Source organism: Camelus ferus, chromosome 7, assembly GCF_009834535.1.
Source record: "Camelus ferus isolate YT-003-E chromosome 7, BCGSAC_Cfer_1.0, whole genome shotgun sequence".
Taxonomy (NCBI): domain Eukaryota; kingdom Metazoa; phylum Chordata; class Mammalia; order Artiodactyla; family Camelidae; genus Camelus; species Camelus ferus.
In genome coordinates, this window is record NC_045702.1 from 35,316,422 (window position 1) to 35,341,157 (window position 24,736).

Below are 24,736 nucleotides of genomic sequence, written 5' to 3' on the forward strand. Positions count from 1 at the left end.
GAAAGGCTGAATGAATAGTCTGGGCTTCCATGAGGTTGCTATCATTAAAATATAGCTGATTTCAGGTAAGTTTTCACTGGTTCCTATTCCATGCAACAAAGCACCCTTACTTAGATAAGAAAATTAGGAGGTTTTCATCCTGGCTATATTTATTTCAATACTATGTTGATATTTATATCAACCATAGAAGTTGATATAAAATTTATCTAGACCCGTATAGAATATATAAATAAAGGAACAGTTTTTTCACATAGGAATAGAGATAACTCATTTTCAGTGGACTGAAATGAGAAAGGATAAGGAAAATTCTTTTTTCCCCCTGTTTGTTTATTTGTTTGTTTTTAATAACCCTGTTCTGTCAGTATTTCCCAAAGTAATGTGTAGATAATCTTGTTCTCTCTTTTGGTTCCTAACGACTTTAGCATTGCTGACACCTGTGCTTTAAAAGATCTTTTGGATGTGTGTTATATTTACCTAGAACACAATATTTTACCTGTCATTTAAAATAACTGAAAATCAACCCACAGTTTTAATTACAATTGACACACATTATCCTCAATTCAGGCTGTTAGCAGTGATTTATTTGTGTAGCTAAACAAGAAACTGAAAAGAAAACTGCAAAGCATTCCAAAGAAATAGATGTTGGTTGGATGTTTGGTTCAAAGTGTAATTACTGAGAGTACATATACTGGGATGCAAAAGGCTGCTAAATGGACATATAAATATTAATGAAAAAGATAAAATACTATTATTCATAAAATATTACCATAAATAATATAAGACTTGAGGGGGAAAACGATATAAGATTTTGTAAAGATTGAAATTCAAAATGATATCTGAGAGAAAGTATTGCAGAAATACTTCTTGGAATGGGGTAATTTTATGTCCATGTATTGCTACTTCAATCATGAATTACTTCATTTACTCTCAAAAAGCATTTTAGAATCTCCATATGTGCTTTTTCTAATAGATGAAATAATTGCAAAGTTTTACATAAGAATATCATTGTCAAGTTAATATTTGGTGAAATTAGTATTTGGTGAAATTAATAATTGGTGAATATTTGGTGAAATTAATTAATTTCAGATTTCAATAACAAAGAATACAGTGAGATAATTCTCCTCTAACTCAAGATTAAACATCACCTCTAAAATCTCTATAGATTTTATTCTTAACATCCAGACCTAAAAATAATTTATACATATGTAGCTGTGTTAGGAGTATCATCATCACACAATAACTTAATAGAAATTCAAATTCTCAGCCCTCAGCCCCTGATCTATTTTAACAAAGTGATTCTGTTGCATGCAAAGTTTCAGAATCACTGCAGGCATGAACTTTAAATCAACAGGGGTTTCATTATGAAGATAGAGGAGTTGTAACCTGAAAAATATCAGTGATACGAAGAGAAGCCCAATCCTGACCCCCTCACCCGCCCCCAGGTACTAGGATGTTGGGAGAAGAGCGGCTTCAAAGACAAATTCAGGAAATATTCAGACCTTATTTAAAACTTGAAAGTGGAGGGAACAGTCAGTGAAAGTGTAGAGGTTGGCTGGTGATTTAAACTATAACATGAGTTCCAAGGAAGAGAAAGGAAGAGTTTTCAGAGAAAGGAATATGGTGAAATGGCTCTGGTGAAGAAAACTAGTATGGTAATGATACTATGGGAGAGTAAGAAAACAAATCCATCCTGGGAAATGTATAAAACAATCCGAATATGCTGCCTGCAGACAGCACTCTGTGGTACAAGAGCACTTAAGCACTTAGATTTTAGCAATAAACCCCCTTGTCCATTTGGTTTTACCATGCACTGATTTGGTGCCTTTAGATTAGGTTTGTTTTTTATCTTAGGTTTGATTTAAATCTTTAAAATACAGGGGGAAAATAGTAGTTATTTCACAGAGTTGTCATGGGTATTAATGAGATAATGCTAATGTGTTAAAAAATGACACATACTGCATCATGACTTCAATGAGGGAAAATAAAAAGAGTGAATTCTTTACTTTCTATCATCATACTCAAATTCGTCTAAAATCCCCATTTATGTGGATAGTGGAAGGGATTATGGGTGGAGAAAACTGAACTAGCCAATTAAAATTAATTCAGCTTCTTTTGAATGAATTGGAATCTTTTTAGTGCATACTTAGTGTTTCCAAGCTGTTTATCTTTTCTCCTCCATATGGCGTAGGCGTGTCTCCATGAAGATGGTTAAAGCAGCAGCTGATATGCATACATGTTGCTGTTCAGCCCTCTAAATTCATGGTGTTCTCTGCAGTAGTTCTTGATCACTGGATACTCTGGTGGCAAATGTCCACACCAGTTGAAGCCAGTTAGCATTCAGGCCATTCTCCAGGCACAGACCTACTTTACTGACCAGGTCCCACCTCAGCTTTCATGAGCTCTGCAGATACCGAGTCTTAATCATAACTCTCATCAAGACTAAAGGTTTGATAATCTATCTCTTGGCCTCTGCTGGGGAGCCCCCTTAAACGTTTTATCTTGATAGCCCAAAACAGCTCCACCAGCTCTCAACTCCCAGTTCCAATTCTGAGATCAAATTACAACATCTAGGTCATCAAAGAACCTGAGAGCCGATGGAAACTGGGGTATTCTGGTTACTATCTTTTAAGCACACCATCCTGCCATTTCTCCTCTGGTTCAAAGACACTTATGTAGTGGTCACTTCTCCAGGCAGAAAACTAGGTCTAAGACCCTCAGCTTTTGTCTTCCCACACAACATATTTGGGATGTCTACCACCTCCAGCCCTCCAATGGGACCTCTTCTCCATCCCTTCCTTTAACCATTCAACCCTAAGAACTTGTCCTCCTTTTTCTCACATATATTCTGAGGTCTCTCTGCCTTTAACTTGTAGTAAAAGTTTAGTGATCTGAGCAATCTTGACCTGTCTCTTAACTTGTTTGAAAGGTATAAGTCCCCCTTTTCCCTCAATAAAGCCTGGTTCTATTGTTTCATGGAAGAATTTGAAAGCCAAAGGTAGTCAAAAAAATCATGTGGTGAAAATTGACTTGGATGATACACTTCATATTTTGTCCTTAATGACAGAAAGGCTATGGGGAAATAAAATTTAAATGAGCATGGGAATTAAATTAAATTGGTTTACTGCTTTCAAATATCATCTTTGCTATCTAAGTGATATCTAATGTTTATCACTTAGTAGGTATCAGGCACTATGCTAAGTTCTTTACACATATTATTTCATTTTATCATCACAACAGCTCTCATTTTACAGATGATAAAACTAAGGCATATAGAGGCTAAGCTGTTGATTGATTAATTAAAAGAGCAACAGATTGATTAATTAAAAGAGCCAAGGTTGAATTTAAGCAGTTGTGCACACTAATAGTACTGCTCTTGTTTGGCAACTCTGATGGCTAGAAGTCAGTACATGCTATTTTAAAATAATAATTTAGCATTTTGGCCTACAGATTAGTCTTTTGTGAATTTGGTTAGTTTGAATCCATCAGAGAGATTGATCAATTCTTGGAACACAAAAACATAAAAGAGAACATGGAAAATAAAATGATTACAGCTCCATCTTTAAATAAATTAAATTGCAATTATAATATCCTAATCCCACCAGTTGGCACTACAAAATAAAGTCACATTTCTATTAAATACCAAATTGTAATGGGCTTTCAGCTATGTTTGCCCAAATTGGAATTTAATCATTCTCTTTAGATGTTCAGGTAAGAGTGATCTAAAAGGTTCACAGACAACGTGATTGTGCTATAGAGGGGTGAAAATGAATAACTAACTTTCCAGTGACAATCTTAAATTATATAAAATTGTTAGAAGAGAGTATTTTTGCTACACTATTCCCTTGAAAAAGAAAGTAGCAAAAGAGGACCTTTAAATCCTTCTTTCTAGTTCTCTGTGTAAAATCTATAAAGAAACAGCGAATCTTTATTTAAGGATATATAACACTTTGAGAGAATAAATGGGTTGATATATCATGTTATTCAAAAGCAATTGTACATGTAAAAACATCAGTTCTCCCTCTATTATGCCGTAATTCAATATGATTCAAATGGACTTCTTTGGGAGTCACTAGAAAAAAAAGCGATTTGGAAAAAAATCAATAGATGACTATATCAAAGATAATTCAGAAAGAAAAGACTAATTTGAAGAATCTGGTTATATTAAAAAAGAAAAAAACTCAGTACATTATAAAGAAATAATACATAATATAGGGAAGTACTGTCCCCAGATAAGCAACTATATGAACAATACACATTGGAAAAGATTGCCCAGAAAGAGATGCAATTGTGTGTAAGAATTTATTATACACTAACACAGACATCGCAAATCAAATGAGGAATATTTGGTAAGTAGCTCTGAAACAACTAGCTTCCAATTTTAAGAAACTCAATTGATATTTTATTTCATACATCAAATTCAATTTAAAATGAATTACTCATTTGATATTTGGAAGATGAGATTCTGTTGGGGCGATTATGGAGAATGGACTGAGCAAAGCTGTAGAAAACCAGAGTTGGGAGACTAATAAGCAGACTAAACAAGACATGACAAATAAGAAAGAAGTGGTAAAAGATGATATGAAGTCCAGAAAAACAGAACTTGATGGTGAAAGATATATCTCGAATGCAATTTTCAGACTGTAGGACGCAAATAAATAATGGTTCTTTTAATTGAAATAGGTCAGACTACATGAAGAAAGGCTTATGGAACAAATTCTTTAAGTTCAGCATGTGATGCATGAGATGCACAGGACTGGAGTTGATCATAACAGTCCAGAATTCACATAATATGTCTGAGATGGAAATACAGACTTAGTAGAATTCTGCTTCTACAGAGAATCTGAGGACAAAGAAGTGGATAAAGTGACTCAGAAAGAGGATATAAGTGATAGGAAAGCCAAGCATAGACTCTCACAGTGGTGGCAAGATTACAAGCCAAGTATCGTGTCACAGAAAGCAGAAGAATTGCAATAAGGAGCATGATGTCAAAAATATGAAATACAGCTGAGAAATCTCAGAAGAAGATGTCAAATGAACTGAATTCTCTAAATCGGGCAATTAAGAGTTTTTTGGAGATCCTGGCAAAAAGAGTTCCAAAAGAGCTTAAAGAAAAGGCCACGTTGTAGACAGTTTGGGTATAAGTGATAAAGGATGAGAAATCAGGTGAAAAATGTAATTGAGGAAAAGTTATGTGAAATCACATTTTGCCAAGGAAAAAGAGAAAAAAACAGACTCTCTGAAATTCACGTATGTGTCTGGGTATTGATTAGTACATAGATAAACAGCGTATTTTACAAGCATATGTTTTTCAAAAAATAGTTATTTTTATTTGGACAATTACCACTTTACAGCATACTTAAATCAAATATATAAGCCAAATATTAACTACAGCTCCAAGTCAATCTTGAAATAAAGGACACAATTTTGAGATTTTTCTCATATGATATGCTGTGAGAGTTCAGTTATCATAGGTAACTATATATTTAAATGGCATTAAATTCAGTCTTTTAATTCATGAAACAATCAAATTTTACTCTATAATTCAACGGTTCTTAACTTTTTTTTTTTGAGAAAACACAATGAATAGCCTGATCTTACATTTCCTTGGTACCTGAAAGTCAGTGTTGCTTTGTCTATCTATGGATTCTGATGACAGAAGAGTATTTCATTGTTTTATACTTTGCTGATTTTTTTTCTTAGAAAAAAAATTCTACTATTTGTTTTCTTAAGGAGAGATGAACTACCTTTGAAGTGCCTCCATTCAAATGTATTAAGCAGACATAGATCGCTCATGAGAGATAGCGTAGCAGTCAAAAAAACGGGCCAGGAAAAATGAACTTCTTCTTCCTTAATATAAAATACTACTGATGAACCAAAGACCCTCACAGTCTAGACTTCTTGTTGTTACGAAAGTGAAGAGAATTCCTATTGATCAGGAAGGAAAACGGAACAATCATGTAATATCACTTGATGAGATGTCACTAGAAATACCTGCTGAGATTTGAAGAACCACAATGCTGTGAAAATCTTTGCCTTAACAGAGATGATGAACCTTTGAAGATTTGCAAACATGTTGAGATTTTTCTGGCTTGGAAAAAGTTTTAGTTAAGAAGCAAACTTAGATGAAGAAAGCCAGAAAGAAAGAAAAATGCCGTATGATATCACTTATATGTAGAATCTAAAAAAAAAGGACACAAATGAATTATCTACAAAATAGAAACAGACTTACAGACATAGAAAACAAACTTATGGTTACCAGGGTGTAAAGGAGGTGGGAAGGGATAAACTGGGAATTCAAAAATTGCACCTCCTGGGGAGTGATGGACATGTTAACTATCTTGATTGTAGTGGTGGTTTCATTGGTGTATACATCTATCAAAATTCATCAAATTATACATTTGAAATATGTGTAGTTTACTATACAGGAATCATACCACAATGCAGGTGTTAAAAACAAACAAACAAACAAAAATTAAAAAAAAAAAAAAGAAGAAGAAACAAACATAGAAAAGATAGTGTCCTGACAGAGTCAAGATTTTGGAATTCCAAATGCCTACTACTGATCGTATCTGTTATTAGAAATTCACAAATAAAATTTTAAATAATTTACTACTCTTCAATAATTTCCCAATAAAAATTACCTAAGAGGTAATCCAATAAAATGCTTCAATAAAAATAATGCAATAAAAATGATCTTATTTCTCAAGCAAGAAAATGGTTAGTTTACTTCAATAAATAAGAAGGACATCAGCTTCTTGGGTGAGGTGCAACAGATTCTATAATTAATAGCTTTCAAAAAAGTCCAGTGTCTGCGATTCAGAAGGATATATGAAGATCTTAGAAATACTCATGTATTTTATCCCTAACTTTTTTAATATAATAAATAGAGAATTCATAAGAGAATTAAGGAGAGTTGACAGAAAAAAATGATCAATTTGAACACACACAGACACAAACAACATTTCCTCACACCAAAAATAGCAAAAAGAATAAAATAAGTGGAAATTAAGATGCACACATGACTTAACTATAAAATTTTAAAGATCCTATTAGTGACCATACACCATACATAAAAATCAACATCATATGGAATAAAATTTTACATGTCAAAATTTGTAGGTCTATTAGACCAGTGATCAATTTATTAAAAAAGGTACTTGGTTAAATTTTGCTTCAGACTCCCTATAAAACCTTCATGAGGGCAAATAAGGAAAGAGGGCTGCTTTCATTAGTCCATATTCTGAGGTCAACAATTATTGAGGCATTGATCAAACTCTCTGCTTGATTGGGGAAGCCAAGACGCCATTCACAAGTGCACACTGTTGACTCACCCTAGTAGACAGGCTCTCTTACTCGTTTACCATAGGTTCATCTCTACATTAAAGCTGTGACTTCTTTCTGGAAAAACTTGTGCTTCCTATATTTTGTCTTACCATAACCCAAATAATTTTGTGTATCTTGATAAATGGGAAGATTCTGTTAAGAGGGATTTGGAATTACAATGGGCATTATGAGGAGCTTCTGACATATCAATAATAATACATTTAAGAGGACCTCTAGAAAAGAAGTGAAACAAAAACTAAATAATATATGGTCAATTTTCTTTTATATATGTTATACTGAGGCCTAAAACAAAACACTGATTCCAAGATAGACACTTTAAACAATTTTTTAGCAAGACCAAAGGAAATAAAAAAAAAAAAGTCCTTCCAAACTTCTGAAGTCTTCCCTCCTCGTACCCTTTTTTCTCTCTAGCCAGATTTATCTTTACCCATAAATTATACCACTCGATTCCTTTTGCTATTCCCCCAGATCTTCTAGATAATTTGCCCTTTTCTCAGGATATTTCTCAAACCAAAACCACAATGAGGTATCACCTCACATCTGTTACAATGGCCATTATCAAACAAAAAAAAAATGTCAAGTGTTGGGTAGGATGTGAAGAAAAGGGAACCTTTCTGCATAGTTGATGAAAATGTGAATTGATACAGCTATTATGGGAAAACAGTAAGGAGGTCCCTCAAAATATTAAAAATAGAACTGCCAAAAGATCTAGCAATACCAAGTCTGAGTATTGAAGTACTTGATATTAAGTATCATAACACGTATAAAATCAGTATCTCAAAGAGAATTTTGCACCCCATGTTCACTGCATCATTAGTCATAATACCCAAGATACGGAAACAATCTACATGGTCATCAACCAATGAATGGAAAGAGAAAGTGTAATAGTATTCAGCCATAAAATAGATGAAATCCTGTGATTTGCCACAGCATGGATAAACTGGAGGACATTATGCTAAGTGAAATAAGTCAGACACAGAAATTTGCAATGATACTGTATGATCTCACTTTTATGTGGAATCTAAAAAAGTTTAACTAATAGAAGCAGAGAGCAGAATGGTAGTTGCCAGAGACTGGGGAGTGAGAGAAATAAGGAAATGCTGATCAAAGGGTACAAAGTTCAGTTACCTGAATTTTGCTAAGAGAGTAGATCTTAAGTGGTCTCACCACACACACACATACACATACACACAAATGGTAACTATGTAAGGTGGTAATCATTTCAACAACCAAAAACTTAGCTGTTTCCAGAAATTTATCAGCCAAAAATCTATAAACATGGGCAAAATAATTAATTAATAAACCTCCACGTGTCCAAATTTATTCTTCAAAACTTCTAAAGTTTTTCAACACCCTCTTAAGCTCAAGTCAAAGAAGTTGTAACCTGTTTAAAGAACAATGAACTAATTCTCTTTCTACCTAGCCCCAGCAATGGACAAATTTTACATATTAAAAAGCCCTATAGTCAGGATCCAAATTTTGTCCACATTCAGTGAGTAATTCACACAATGCTAATTCCTTGTTTCCATGTAGTACCTAGCCCCTATTCTCCTCAATCCCACCTGAGGCCAAATTCTTAACAGTAATGTATCTGCACTCAGCTTTATTTAGTGTCCAAATTGATTTTTTTAAAATAGTCAATAATTATTTTCCTTCCCCTGGGAAATCAATATTTCACCTAGACAGTTATATACCAAGGGATTTACTGAAGATATGTCCTACTTCTCCCAAGCCCTGAAAGAAGATCTGAAGAATATACAGACCTTTGTGAAGTCACTTCAATCCAGTAAGGACCTGACTTTTCTTAGGTAGATGTTCCCTTAATATGAGACTCTATACATCTACTCATCAAGCTAGTTAAGGGACACAAAGTTTCTAAGGAAAAAACCCAACTCTGCAAAACAACAGTTCATTCTAGGCCAAGGTCTATCAGCTGAAAGAAGGGCATTAACCAAGAGAAGATCACAAATTATCCTAAATTTTCCAAGATAGACAACTAAAAGACAATTAAGGAAATGTCTTGTATTGAACAGCTAATTGTAGATTTCAAGTACCGAAATTTTTGGAAATAAGAATGCTCCTTTATAATGTGACCAAATCAGACATCTCAGAACCACTCTCCTGGGTCACAGAAATTGAAAAAGTCTAAAAGTCAGCTCAGAATATCTCTTCAACAACTACCTATGTGGTAGGTAAAATCATTACAAACCTTTCTTTTTGTGTACACGTGAAAGGACAGGCCATGCTCAAGGGCTTTAACTCAAAACATGGCACACAACAAAGGACCTACTTACAGCCTAACTAAGCAGGCTATAATAAAGGTTTATTGTCCCTGTCACAGAGAATCTGCAGCTCTGGTAAATTAGAAAAACTATTCAGTTTTAAAACTTATATCCAAAAATCCATCCATGGATATTTACAGCAGCTTTATTCATATTGCCAAAACTTGGAGGCAACCGAAATGTCTTTCAGTAGATAAATGGATAAATAAGCTGTAGTACATCTAGACAATGGAATATTAGTCAGTGCTAGAAAGAAATGAGCTACCAAGCCATGAGAAAACATGGCTTACCCTAAATGCATATTACTAAGTGAAGGAAGCCAATCTGAAAGTCTACATACTGTTTGATTTCAACTACATGACATTCAGGAAAAAGCAAACCTATGAAGAAAGGAAAAAAAAAAAATCAGTGGTTGCCAGGGGGATGGGAGCAAGGGAAAGATGAATCGATGGAACACAGAGCATTTTTAGAGCAATGAAAATACTCTGTGTGATACCATGATGATGGATACATGTCATTATACATTTGTCCAAACCCATAAAATGTACAACACCAAGAGTAAGCCATAATGTAAACTATGGACTTTGGGTGATTATGATGTGTCAGTGTAGGTTCATCAATTGTAACAAATGTACCGCTCTGGTGGGGATGTTGATAATGGAGGATGCTGTGCATGTGTGGGAGCAGTGGATTTGTGGGATATCTATGTACCTTCCCTGAAATTTTGCTGTGAACTGAAACTGCTCTAAAAAAGTAAAGTCTTAATTCTAAAAAGCCTATTCAGTTTTGATGCTAAAATCACCATCAAACTTGATGGCATCATATGTATACAATGTCTATTGCTAACTGAAATTATTCAAAAATATTGTTTAAATGTGATATCTGATTAAATATAAAATATTTATACTTCTCTTTCTCCTATTAAACATACATCTATACTTTCAACTCAGCAAGCTTATCATCCTTATCTGATGGAGAATCTAATAACTGCTTCTGTAGCTCAGGAATTGTCCATTTTCGGAACATATCATTTAGACATTCTCAAACAAACACTTACTTAATATTGTGTATTGATGTGTCTTATCTCATAAATGAAAGGAGAAAATATAAAGTATATATTGAATAACTACCCCAGATTCCATTGTAGAATCCTGCTTCTTAACTAAAGAAATCAACTCGAGTAGCTAAGCTTATAGCCCTTTGTAGGGCATGTCAATTTGATTAATATAAAAGGCTAAATATAATCACAGACAGCTGATAGGATTTTATACTTCACGACTTCAAAATTAACTATGGGAAAAAGGAACATCCTTAATCGCCTCAGGTACTCCTATAAAAACTGGACAACAAATACATGAATTGCTTGGTGTTTTATGCTACCTGATGAAATTATGGTTATAAAGGCAAAGACCTACCATAAATGACATAAAAAATGCACCTAGAAGAAATTCTTATGCAGGCCATTATACTAAGCCAGTTATGCTGACTTAAGTCCTGTGCAAACACCTCTTTTAAATCAAAAATAAAAACTCATGGAGAAGTTAAAATATTCCATCCATGAATATGCAACATTTGGCCACCAGTTCTGAAATGAAATACTGAGAATGACTTGATCGTAAGATAAGTTATAGCAAAGCTAGGAAGGCTGAATAGTGGCATAAGATAACCTCAAATGGCCACTTGCTGAAATAACTTAATAAAGTAACTCATGATAAAAGGAACAAATTGTCCACAAAATTAGTTAAACATTGGTGGACAAACTTTTCTCAAGTCCCAATATCAGCTGTAACAGTAAAGTTGCCAGTTGATTGCTAATTCTCTTTAAGCCATTTTTAGGAGCAGTTCATGCTTCTTTCCTGATATTTTAGTCCTACTTATTCTTCTTGCCTTGCCAAGTTGCTTGTTTCCTGTCCAGTGGCTCCGGTAGAAGATTAGATCATTTCTTAGCTTACAAACCCTGGCCACTGTGGTAGTCACATTCTCTTCATCTTCTCACACTTCAGTTGTCCTGAAAGGTGGGTTTGGACTTAATCTGAGTTGCCACCTTTCATGGCAGAATCCACAGAAACTCTAACTCCAGTCTCAACCTGATGACACCCCCAAAAGGCTCTAGCTTCTCATAGATTGAATTTTTTAAATAATAACTTTATTGAGGTATAATTCACATGCCATAAAATTCACCTGTTTAATATGTACAATTCAGTGATTTTCAGTATATTCACAGAATTGCATAACCATCACCTTTATCTAATTTTATAACATTCCCACCACCCATAGTTTGAATTCTAATCTATGAAAGATAAAAAGAGGAGCAACTAGGAGATAAACTGCTCACCTTCCACCCCGTGACAGACTGTTTTGAGATGCAGCGGTTCCAAGTGGCCCCTCTAGAGATGTCCTGCGTGACCACACAACCAGCTGTGATTTCTTGTAACAACTTGTAACACTCAGTAATGCAGCATCTTCTATTTGATTTCCATCCTATCCGCTTCACTTACTCTTTACCATGCTTTCAATTATCTGGGGCCAAAATACCCAATAAAATGTTAGTATGCAAGCTCTCCCCCAGGCTCTGTTTTCCAGAGTATGTGTAAAACACATGGCATTCAAGAACCCCCACATTCTGACTTCCATTCTCTCTCCCTCACACACCATCAGAACATGCTAGTCATTATACTCTAATTCTTTCAGACTATTCTTTTTCCAAGAAGTCCACTTTTTTTCCTATGCTATTGTTTCAGCCTACAATATATATTTTTTCTACGTATCCACCCATAAAGTTTTGTTTTTTTTTTAAGTCCCAGAGAAAAAAATCTATTAGATATTTTAATCACTCTTTCCTCTCACTGACTTCCACTTACACTTCTAGTGAAGTATTTACTGCAGCTTGCCTTGAATCGTAGTCAGATTTTATCAACTGTCCCTATCTCCCGCCAAATGCTAATATTTCTTTGGATGTAGGTTTCTGGTTTATTCTCCTTTGACTTTGTATCCCCCAAGCTTCCTGGCATAATGCCTTGCACATAGTAGGTAATCAACAAATGTTAACTTGAATATTAAGTTCCATAACAGGAAAAACAGTATTTCAAATTGATACACTGGTCTTAATTTCAAATGAGGTTAGTTTTGCTATTAACCATCGTATTTGCCCTCAGGATTTCATGCCACAAAGCCTTTTTAAATCTTCAAAGCATATTTTTTTCAGAAGACCTGAATTATTTCATTATATTTCTCTTAGCATTTGATTTCAAAAACAAAGAGCTATCTATACATTCCATTCTATCCTAGGTAGAATAGCTTAAAAATTATCTGTTTTCAGAAAATATTTTTGAATATATCTCCAAGAAAAGTAAAGAACATGGACATTTAATAAACCATGCAGAAATTCATGCTGCCTGAGAAATATTACAGTTTACCCAGAATATTCTACTTTTCTCAGAAAATTCAGAATCCTTTCCCATATAAATATATTGTCAGGTATTAGCTAACAATGAATTTTAATCAACTCCTAACAAAAAATTTTGAAGTGTTTATTGCCTTGTAGGTTTCCTGCTTTCTCATATTAGACAGACACATATGAAGGGCTGGTTCTCCAGCTACCCGAGCTTGGCCATAAATAGCAGTGGGTATGTAGATTGTTAAATAGTGTTGTGCTAATTGCATTTCATCTAGGAAAGAAAGCAGTGTTTAGTGGAATTTACTAATGTGCTTTATTTTAATTTCCAGGACACCAAAGCAAGCTCAAGTTATTACATTATACTAATAATTAAATGGTGGCTCATCTAAACGATAGCAAACAACTGATGATGGCACTGTGTCATCAGTCTCTGCCTCCTCCACACTACGCAATTCTAATAACCTGCTACTTAGAAGCCTCACACTGAGATGGTAATAAATGGCTTTTGCTTTTAGCAATAAGAATCAAGCCACCCAAGCAGCTGATGCAGGGACTCAAATAATTGAAAGACTGGAGAATCTGAGATCAATTTCAAATCTTTCAGATATTCCAGACACTGATAGGAGTCTGCCTTAAGAATGTTTAGCCCCTCATTCTTAATTTAAAGCCAAAGGTATCTAAGAAAGATCCAAAAATGTTTCAATATAGGGAACGTTAGAATATCAGATAAATTCACAACTGCTAGAGAGGCATTAATTATCTCAAGATAGGTGGATATGCCATTTTAAAGCACATCGTGTGTCCATTAGGGCTATAGATGGTCAGTCCTTCTTTTGGGAAGCCGTGTGAATGGTAACTGAGTCCTCTGAATCTGGGCCACTTTCTCTGGACTAAGTTTTCAGAATCTCAGACTGGATTCAACTTTCACAAATGTTATTTATGACAAAACAGTGATGTTGATGCAAAGGTCAGGATTCTACCAATAAAAACTGCTAATCACATAATATTCATGTTCAATACCCATTCTTGGCACACTTCTTTTCCTTTGTGAAACCTACGTATCTTTCTATCTTCATTCTGCTCTGATGCCCAGGACACCTCTACCTATGGAGATTTTATTCTGAAAATATGAATGTGAGTTCCATGAGAGCAGGGATCATTGTCTGTTTTATCCAATGATAAATACCAAGTACATAATACAGTTCCCAGAACATAACTGATGATCAATAAATATTTGGCAAAGGAAGGCTGGAAAAACAGAAGGATGAAAGGAAGTAATGCAAATGGAAAAAGTTTTATCAACCCATTAATTATTTTTCTTCATGTGCCTGTATTGACTCTTTAACAGCAATATATTATGAAAGAAAAGTTAACATTAAATTATTTTAAATTTAGACATTATAAGATAATTTAGACAACATGGTGGTTAAACAGAGCTTAAGACATTTAATATTTCTTAGGGTTCTTTTAGTCTCTGCTGTTCGTAAGGATGAACATAGTAATTAAATCCATGTCTAACCAATATCAGTGAGACTCCGAAGACCTCCTTGCTTGGGTCTTCCTTTCAGAAAGGTACATGAAGCTAGGTTAGTGTCCCAGTTAAACAAAGAAACTATAGCAGATCAGGCTTTTACAATATACCATTACATGGTGAGGAACGTCTAAGTAGATTCATTACGTATAAGGATTTTATCGCATCTGGTGCATTACTCCAACGGGTGACTGAAATATCACTCTAAGATAAAACCAGACTTAAGCTATATGCTAATTCACTTCTTTCAGCTCTGTTTGGCAGAATGCTTTTTAAAATGATGCCACATTTGCTGTGTGAACATGTTATTTCCCTGAAACACAAATTAATTTCTTATGAACATCACATTCACAAGAATTCCAAGGCATATTTTATGGGGGGGGGGGAGTACAAAGGAATATTAAACTGAGATCAGCCAAAAAAGGGAAAGAAATTAAAGAAATGGTGAGCTTTAAATAAAGTTTTAAAATAAAGTCGTCATGAAATTCATTTCCATTTCTCAATTAAATAAAATATGAAAGTTTTATCCAAAAGATTGCAGTGAACAAATATTAAAACAAATGGATGTAAATCACTGGCTTTAAATTTGTTCTTTTTAGAGGTCAGCAACTCATAGTTCAAGGGTCAAAGCAGCTTACAGTATAAAAACAGCATAAAGTTAGAATGTATAACCTTCAGTGCATAACAGCATAGTACTTCCACTCAGAGTCCCTGGCCTAGAATCAACTCCCCTAGTTTTTGATTATGTGACCTTGAGCAACCTTTCTACTCCAATTTCCACATGCTGCACAATAGAAAGAGGAATATGCTTACTTCTCAGATCTGTGAATACTAACTTAGAACAGTGCCCGGTACACAATAGCAATTCAGAACTAACAGAATATGGCTCATAGATTGAAGGGAAGCCAAACTGGAAGTAATGAGACCACGTGGAGGTCCACTGCATAATCTTGGCAGTCAATGAGCACAACAGTGGCAATGAGAACAGAGAAGAGAAGATTGGTTTAAGAGCTACTTAAGAGTTTCATTCTGCAGGACTTGACAGCTGTTGGAAATGAGTGATGAGATAAAACAGTAAAGGATGATTCTCATATTCCTAACTTGGACAAATGGGCTGATAATTAGTACCAGTTGTACATACCAGAATTCTGAGGGGCTGGTTCCAGAAGAAGGATATAGAGTAAACTCTGAGGTACGTTGAGTCTGTAATGCATATTAAGACTTACAAGCAACGATGTCCAGGAGCAGGTGTTTTATGCACACAGAACTCAAAAGATAGTTCTGGGCCAGAGATATAAATTTGGAATCATGAACATATAAGTAATAGTTAACCCCATGATGTGTGTTAATCAACAAATGCTTATTCAATGCTGACTGTACACCATGCATTGCATTAATAATGGGGAAGTGCCAGTGAGGGGATTTTAAAGGCATCTGCCCTCAAAGAGTCTTCATTTTAGTACATAGGTAGATTTGTACATACATAATTGCACTATAATATATAAAGTAAAATGCTAGGGATATGGATAAAAGGCTGTGGTAGAAACAGAAGTAAAATGTTTCTAACTGGAAAGGGAATATATATATATATTATATATGTATGACTGTATATAAATATGTAATAACTGAATCACTATGCTATACACCAGAAACTAATGCTAAGACTACAGAAATATAACTTGGATAATTCAAAAAACTACCAGATGAATTACTTCCCACAGCTAGTAAGTATAAGAGAAGTGAGAGGGGGCAAATGAACATGGACGGAGCCGGCTAAGTGAGTGTCAAAAAAGTACTGATACACTGACTAGGAAGCATGGTTTCTCTTCATCTGCTATCCTTCATGCTTTTAAGGTTGGACTCTTAAGAAACTGTCACCTTTCATGGCTAATGCATAACAGAAAGAAATAAGGCAGAAGAGAGATGGCAAAATAAGGCTTTGCGAAATGATCGGAGCCCAAATTTTAACACAATGATTGGCAAGTCTGGTCTAAAAGAAGGGCAAATCCCACAGCTGCAAGACAACAATAAACTTTCACACTTTTAAAAGTTAGCAAGTTATATGATTTATATGCATCACCTCAATAATTTGCCAATATTCTTCTAAACTTGGGGGAAAAAAAGGGTTAACTGGCTACAAACAGATGATCCTGTTTTTTTTTTTTTTTTCCTTCTTATTTATTGACAAATGATTTGGGAAAATAGGAAAAACACGTGACAATAGTTTTACTTCTGCTTGTCTTCCTTCCCCAATGCTGATCCTGTAACATGAAATCAGCATTCTTAAAGAGATGCATCTCTTTTAATCCTTGTAGAAGAACTTTTTACTTATGCACACATACGTTGGCTACATCTAATTATGGAAAATAATATCATGTTTGTCATTATATGTAAGCAACACAGAAAATTGTGATCCACATTTGAGATAATGACAATACTAATGGTTATAATATATTAGTCCCTTGCTAATTCAATATAGTAGCAATTTCTTAAAGAATTAAATATCCTATTTTCTAGGAGGACTTTGCCCTGATGTAAGAACCAAAGAAAATAAAATACTTGCTTGCCTTTTAATGGCTTTAGAAACAAGATTGTAAAGAGCCAACTTTGTGTAAAAACTGTGATGTCTCAAGAGAATTTTTACATTTCAACTAATTGGTTTATTATGCCAAACTGTAACATTACACTGAAGTTCCAAGAACTGCCAATATTCCATGTCTAATTGACTCAGACAAAAGCTAATCATTTTGCACACTTTATTTTATATTCTCTACTTCCTGAATTTATTTCTGCCTTTATTTTGGAAAGATACTGACTCCACTGACAAACTTAAGTATAAACATTTTTCTGTAATGTGTAAAATCAAAAATGGTACTTCGTTTTGGTTAAGGACATAATAAATTGCTGTGTCTGATTATGGGATTCTAATCCATACTACAACACTCATTTCAGTGCTTCTTTGAAATCCAGTGGCATCTTCATCAACATATCATCAAAAACCTTAATATTACATAAGGTAAACAAATGAAAACTTTAAAATTTTAAAACTTATATGCTGATTTAATAAAAGTTAAGTTCTATTTGCCGTGGGGGTAATATTTACCCTGTAGTGACAGTGCCTAAATTTTAATCAATTTTAACCTCTAGAAATGACTTATATTGACTGGGCTTAAATATCACCATACTTATAACCAATTCAATTACATTTTGTCATATTGTTACCAACTGTATGATTCTAAAACTGAATTAGACCCATTCAGAACTATAGCTAAAATATGACTGTTCATACCACTTACATTTGTAATATGCGTCAAGCACATCATACAGAATTTGTAAAAGGTAAACATTTTGAGACAAGAGTTTTTCATCTAAAACAAAATAGGATTGATTCCAATATAATATTGTTTACAGTGAAAGGGCTTTTGTTTCACCAGTCATATCTAAAACAAATTACACTTCCAGAATTTAACAAAAAATGAAGATATATATATTGTATACTAGCTGTACATTGTTTAATAGCTCAAAATAAATTCGGCAAATAATTTTTTAAATTCCCAAGCATCAGAATCTGGGTTAAAAGTCATAATTACATGTGTATTAAATTTAGTCTGCAAATTAAAAGTTTACTTAAGACAACGGCAGAACAGACACATAATCACACGTAACTAATGACCATTTACAAAGGTTAATTTTCCTAGATTCCTTTGGGAAATGGGGACGTTCTGAGTGTTACCGAAAAATTGGCCTCTGCACCCTGAAAAGCGAATTCAAACTAGGTGGCAGAGTTTGGGGAGCAAAGAAAAGAGCAGCTTTACTGCTTTGCCCAGCACAGGGAGTCACGGCAGGCTAACGACTTAAAGACTGTGAGCCCATCTTGGGGTTGGGGTCTTGAGGTTTCATAGAAAACCTGGATGGAACAGAAAAGGTGATAACAATCAGGGCATTGTATAGGGTGCTTCATTCTTCTTAACCTCAGTGAATCTTCAAGAGGAACTCTGGAGGGTCTCTCCATTCTTCTGAGATTATCAGCCATTATGTCCTTCCTGGAGTGTAGCCTCTGGGTTAAAGTGATTCTTAGTGAAGAATGAATCAGCAGTTTCCCATCAGGGAAGTCAGTTTGTTAGTTTGCTTTCTACTCCTTCACAGGCTGTTGCTAGAACTCAATTTGCATCTGTACTTTTGAGCTCTCTGGAAGAATATGTGAGGAGGAATTGGGTTGTTACTAAGTCCCAGAAGATATGGAAGTAAGGACTTTCCAAGAAGAAAGACAGACTTGAAACTGTCCCGCAGAGTGAGGGATGGGGGAGGACGAGAAGGAAAGAACAGCTTCTCGAAGTAAAGGCTAAGAATAGCATAGCCTTGAAAAGAAGGTTAACCAATGAGAGATTTATATAGGTGACATATTAGAAAAAGCAAAATGTTAAGCAGGGTTCACTCAGTGCAACACAATGATGTGCCACATCTTAAAAGGGCTTTGAGAAAAGGGTATCTCAAGAGTTGTCTCTCAAAGTGCCATGTAGCCCTAATTTGTCCTGGACCATTTCCATTTATACCCCTTACCCAGCATAACTGAAGGAGAATTACCAAGGAAACCACACCTTGGGTGTTTACAAGATAAAGAGATCAAAAAAGTGACAACCTCTAGCCTATATAGAATTGGTCGCCCGGAGGCACCATGACACCACTCTTAAGTCTTATGATGAGAAAATAATTCTGTTGATTGTTATCAATGCTTTATTGTTTGAGCTATGGCTATAAAATCACCCTACCCCATTCCCAAGGTGAGTTCACAGTTTTGAAGGCACTAGCCTGATGTGAGACCCCTTTGCCTGGCAAAGTAATTAAGCTGTCCCTTTTCTTCTAAGCTCAAGACCCTGTCTCTTGAGTTTCAATTTGGCTCGTCAGGGACAGGGGCTGATCTTTTGGCAACAGAACCTCAGAATCATTAGGTGGCCTTAAGTCATCTATAGTGATGTTGAATTTTAATCTGACCCTCATATTTCTACAAAGGATTTATCTGAACAAGTGAGTATTACAGATTGTTCTTTTCCCCTGCCAACCTATCGGGGGAGTCCAGATTTAATCAATAATTGATGACTAAAATCGTCGAAAGAATCTTTGTGAGGTTGTAGAAAAATGGAATGAGCTACTTTCACAAGCTAGCTAACAAATTGTACATTTTCCTTGCTATCAGCACAACTACATTTTGGATACTCCCTTAAACACAGTTGTGCAACACAACTCCTAACTAGGCCAGTAATGAATAATTTGTTACTTGTCTCCTCACACACTGATCACCACTTTCAGCACCGATACCACTGATCCCCCTAATTCTTACCTGCCTTGCCACACCTTACAAGTGTGACACTGGTGTTTGTTCGTTTATTTCTAAGACATTTCACAACTTCTTAGTACAAGGGATGCAAAAATGCAGCTGTTCTTTCAAACTGTCATCTTTAATTTTCCTCTCTCAAACGGTTTTCTTTCCACTTTGAACTGTGAAATGTATTCTCCTTAATTAAAAATTCTCAACATCTAATTTTAAAGGTATTTTCTATCTAGTCATTCTTATCTCTGAGAAGTTTCATTACATTACCATTTTCCACATCACTTAATGAGAAACACAAGTCATATTCAAATGAGAAAATTAACTATTAAATTTGAAAAGGAGCACTAAAAATTAAATAATTACATGTCTGTCAAAACAAACTTCGAGGACCGATTTGTGAGCTGAAATAATGATCAAAATGAAAAGCTGCATCTCTTCTCTGACATGTACCTAACTTTTCTTCATGTTACTTTATTCTTATAGTCATGATATTTCTCTTACCAAATTCAAACTTTTTATGATTCTCCATATCTTTCTTACTTAATACTCTATTTCTGCCATCATTTCCTGACATCCTCCATCTGTGAAAGCTTCTCCACGTGGATTGATTGGATTAATACCCTACATCTCACTGTCTTTTATATTGTCTCTTAGTCCTAGACCCTAATTGTTTCATTCCATCTTTTCACTTTGGAGCAATTTCTTGGAAATACTACTTAGGCGTCACAGGTCCTGGCTTAAAAATTAGTAGTAACCATAATGCCCAAGTGGTGAGACCAAAAAAGGCCAGTACAACATGAAAGACTGTTCTACTTCCCAACGCTTAGACCAAGAGCTGTATATCCTAAACATTCTCCCACGTTCACCAGCTTTAACCCTCCCTCAATTTGAATCCAAAAATCATTATTAAAAGTTAGTTACTGACAACCAAAGAAGCATGGATATTGTTGGTGAAACTGAGGGTAGGAACCTAAAAGGTACCCCACCCCCAGCCACCACTCTTGAAAAGAGCTTTCTTATTAAGAAGCGATGCGCATTTCTTAACGCTGGCTCTTAATGCTGCTCTACTCTCTTCCCCCAACCCTAGTTTACTAAGATGAAATATCTAGGAAATAAGCAAAAATTATTAGCAAACAATAAAATCTTCTGAACACAGTTCAGGAAAAAGTACCCTGAATTTTCCTAGCTCTTTTTGGACCGGTGTAGTTTGAAAGTATTTCTAATGCCTGCTCTGTGTCATGTTCGGCAAAAAGCCAAAAGAAGATTTCTGATATACTTAAACCCGGGAATATCAAGTGATTGCTATATTCATGTCACATGTTGCCAACCTTTTAATGTAAAAATATTGAGAGTGGCTTGTATATAAGTAGTAATTATTTTTTTCTGATACCTATGATCACATGATTGAGGAAGAAATTAAAGAATAGTCTTACAACATGTAGAGTAAATGTTCTGGATAGAGAATGTGGTTATTGGTCTAAGCACTGATACTCCAATCACTGTATTTTGACTTAGTCAAATCCCATTTCCTCTTCAGCCCCAAAAGCTAAATTAATACACAGCCAAAATGAATAATTAAAAGAACTAATTTACTTTTCTTTTTACTTTGACACCGTAAGAGTTCTGTCCCTTTGTTAAAACTTTCATTACCAGAATTTTTGCCCACTTTTCTATTTCTGTAATGGCAGGCTTATTTTTCCATTTGGCCAAATATATCTGTGTGTGTGTGTATATATATATATATATATCATAAATCCCTTGCTTTCTAGTGGAAAAGGAAGATATACAATGAGCAAGATGTCAGCCCCAAATTCCAGCATCTTAGACTTAATCTTCAATTAAAGGAAATGCTAGTCCATTCAAAGATTTTATTTTAGTACCTAGAAACAATCTTTTGCAGTCATCTATGATTATGTTACTTAAAAACTACAAATGAAAATAAGGAAATGGATTTTTTAAATTTTTACCTTTTTCAAGAAATAAGACTCTAAAAGATGTTACATGACAACACCAAATTCTGACTAGTATGTAGAGTAACAGGAACTCTTATCCATTGCTGGTGGAAATAAAAATGGTACAGTCATTTTGAAAGACGGTGTGGCGGCTTCTTACAAAGCTAAACATACTCTTCCTATACAATCCAGCAATTGTACTCCTTGATATTTACTCAAAGGAGTTGAAAAGTTATGTCCACACAAAAACCTGCACAGAAATATTTACAGAACTTGGAGGCAACTAAGCTGCCCTTCTGCAGGTGAATGGATAAACAAACTGTAGTACACCCAGACAATGGAATATTATTTAGTGCTAAAAAGAAATGAGCTATCAAGCCATGAAAAGATGTGGAGGAAACTAAAATGCATATTACCAAGTGAAAGAAGCCAATCTGAAAAGGCTACATACTGTATGATTTCAACTGTATGATATTTCCGAAAGGACAAAACTATGGAGAGAGTAAAAAAAAAAACAGTGGTTGCCAAGGCTTAAGGGGAAGAAAGGGTTGAATAAACAGAACACAAATAATTTTTAGGGCAGTGAAAGTACTCTATATGATACTATTATAAAAGATACCTGACATTATACATTTGTAAAACCCATAGAATGTAAAATACCAACAGTGAACCCTAATGTAAACTATGGCCTTTGGGTGATAATGATGTGTCAATGTAGGTTCATCAGCTATAACAAATGAACTGCTCTGTTGAGAGCTGGTGATAGTAGAGGACGCTGTGCATGTGTGGAGGCGGCGGATGTACGGAAACTCTCTGTACCTTCTGCTCCATTTTTTTTGCTGTGAACTAAAAAGTGCTCCAAAAATAAATTCTATTTAAAAACACATTTCATTTAAAAGTTTATTGAATAAAGGATATCTTTAATAAGTGCTGGAGCCTAGCACTTATAAACAATGATGAGTGGAGATATAAAAGTGGCGAAAGAAGAAATGTGCTATTCAAGATGATAACAGTGAATTAATTTTTTTTTCAAGTAAGTTTGGGAAACAATTGATTTACTCATAGCAAGTACTTATCATGGCTTTTACTACGTTAGTGTATCTTATAACTATCCATGAGGTTTATATCATTTATATTCTACAAATTTATTTGATAATAAGCTCATTTTTGGTAAGCATTTTTTGAAGCCAGGAACTGGCTGAACATGCTTCTGGAAATGCTCTCATTCACTGTGCTGCTTCCATTCGGTTGTAGGAACTGTCATATTTGATAGATAAAATTCATTCTGCCAATATTCTTGACCACATAAAAATAAATGAAGCAGAATTCCTACCCTTAAGAACCTTATCCTCTGAGTGTGGATGGGGGAGAGGGCAAACATTTACCATACAGCTTAGCAAATGATATGATAAAAATATACACAAATGACAGATTTATAAAATACTTAAGAAGGTATCATTGTTCTAAATCTCAGCTCATCAGACTACAGACTGTGAACCAGGGCTATTCTGCATTGCCAGTTTTTGTAAATACAATTTTATTGGAACACAGCCACACACATTCGTTTATGTATTGTCTATGGCTACTTTTGCAGAGTTGAGTAGTTGTGACAGGCCACCTGGCCCACAAAGCCTCAAATATTTATTATCTAGCCCTTTACAGAAAAAGTTGGCCAAATAGAGAGATGTAAAAATAACTCACTCTTAGCCATGGGTGCCCTAACTGGAGGAAATATGGAGCCTTATGGAAAGTTGGCTAGTTAATAGAGAATAAATTGTTTCATCAGAGATTTTGTATGTTCTGTAAAACATGGACTAATATTGATGCATTCTAATGTGGTAGGGTGATCCCCTGTTCAGAAGGCAGGAAACTCACCTCCTTATTTTCCTAATGTAAAATAATCTTTGGATTACAGAATCTAAATTTTCTGCTGGTTCTAAAACGTTATATTTATTTTCATTTAACACCTACCCTGTCTAGAGCTTCTATGCATATATTATAGCTACTTGAATACTGGATTTTCATTTTATTGAGGGCAAATTATTAACAGTTGTGCTCTACATGCAGTAAAATTTTAAAAATAATAAATAGGATACTAGACTAAAATCAAGAAAGATTTTAAACACTGATGCTTGCTTTTTTTTTTTTTCCACTTCATAGAAATAAACTGATTTTTTAAAAAGTATTCTTAGGTAAAAGGCCAAAGAGTCTTTTCTTGGGAAACTTTTGTACAAGGGACTAGAAGAATTGTTAGCTATGTTACAAAAAGTAAGTCCACTATTATTATTTTTTTCAAATAGCAATTAGGGATTTTTTACCCCTACCTGAAACTATCAAAGTTACAATTTTTAATAGTCAGAAATACCAGTAGAATACAACAACTTGTTTCATTTATTGAATTTACTGGCCATTTCACTTAACCGTCCATTTGCTTAGGTAAATTATTTTGGCATCATGATGTTAAATCTGTGTTCTTTTCTCCCTTGGTTGTTATGCTGTCGCTTTTCATTTACATCCTTAGATTCAAAGAATCATTGTAAATGCATGAATAATGCAACTCTAGCTATGAAAGCATTCAGTGTCTTTAATTAAATTTACTTGCCTGAAGCATATGATATGTTTTGAAGTATCAGTAATAATGGTATTCCACTTTAAGACACCTGGTGCTTTAATTTTTCATCTTTCATTAAACATCTCATAAAGAAGCCAGAGATTTTTTCATTATAATAAGCTCAGGCTAATTTTAAGACACCATCTAAATAAATAAATTTTAGACCTCCTGACTATGTCTTTCTAAAGGATTTATTTCAACAAGCACTGTACTTTAAAAAGTTAAAACAAAATTTAAGTATAGCATGTAATTCCTATTTTCATCTTGATTCTGATTATTATAAAAAAAAT

General features: G+C 34.5%; 1 long non-coding RNA gene across 1 annotated transcript in view; it reads right to left on the reverse strand.

Annotated features, from left to right (window-relative positions):
- LOC116664884 overlaps positions 1-24,736 on the reverse strand; it is a 668,708-nt gene that overhangs the window by 240,540 nt on the left and 403,432 nt on the right. The gene's annotated exons all lie outside the window — the stretch shown is intronic.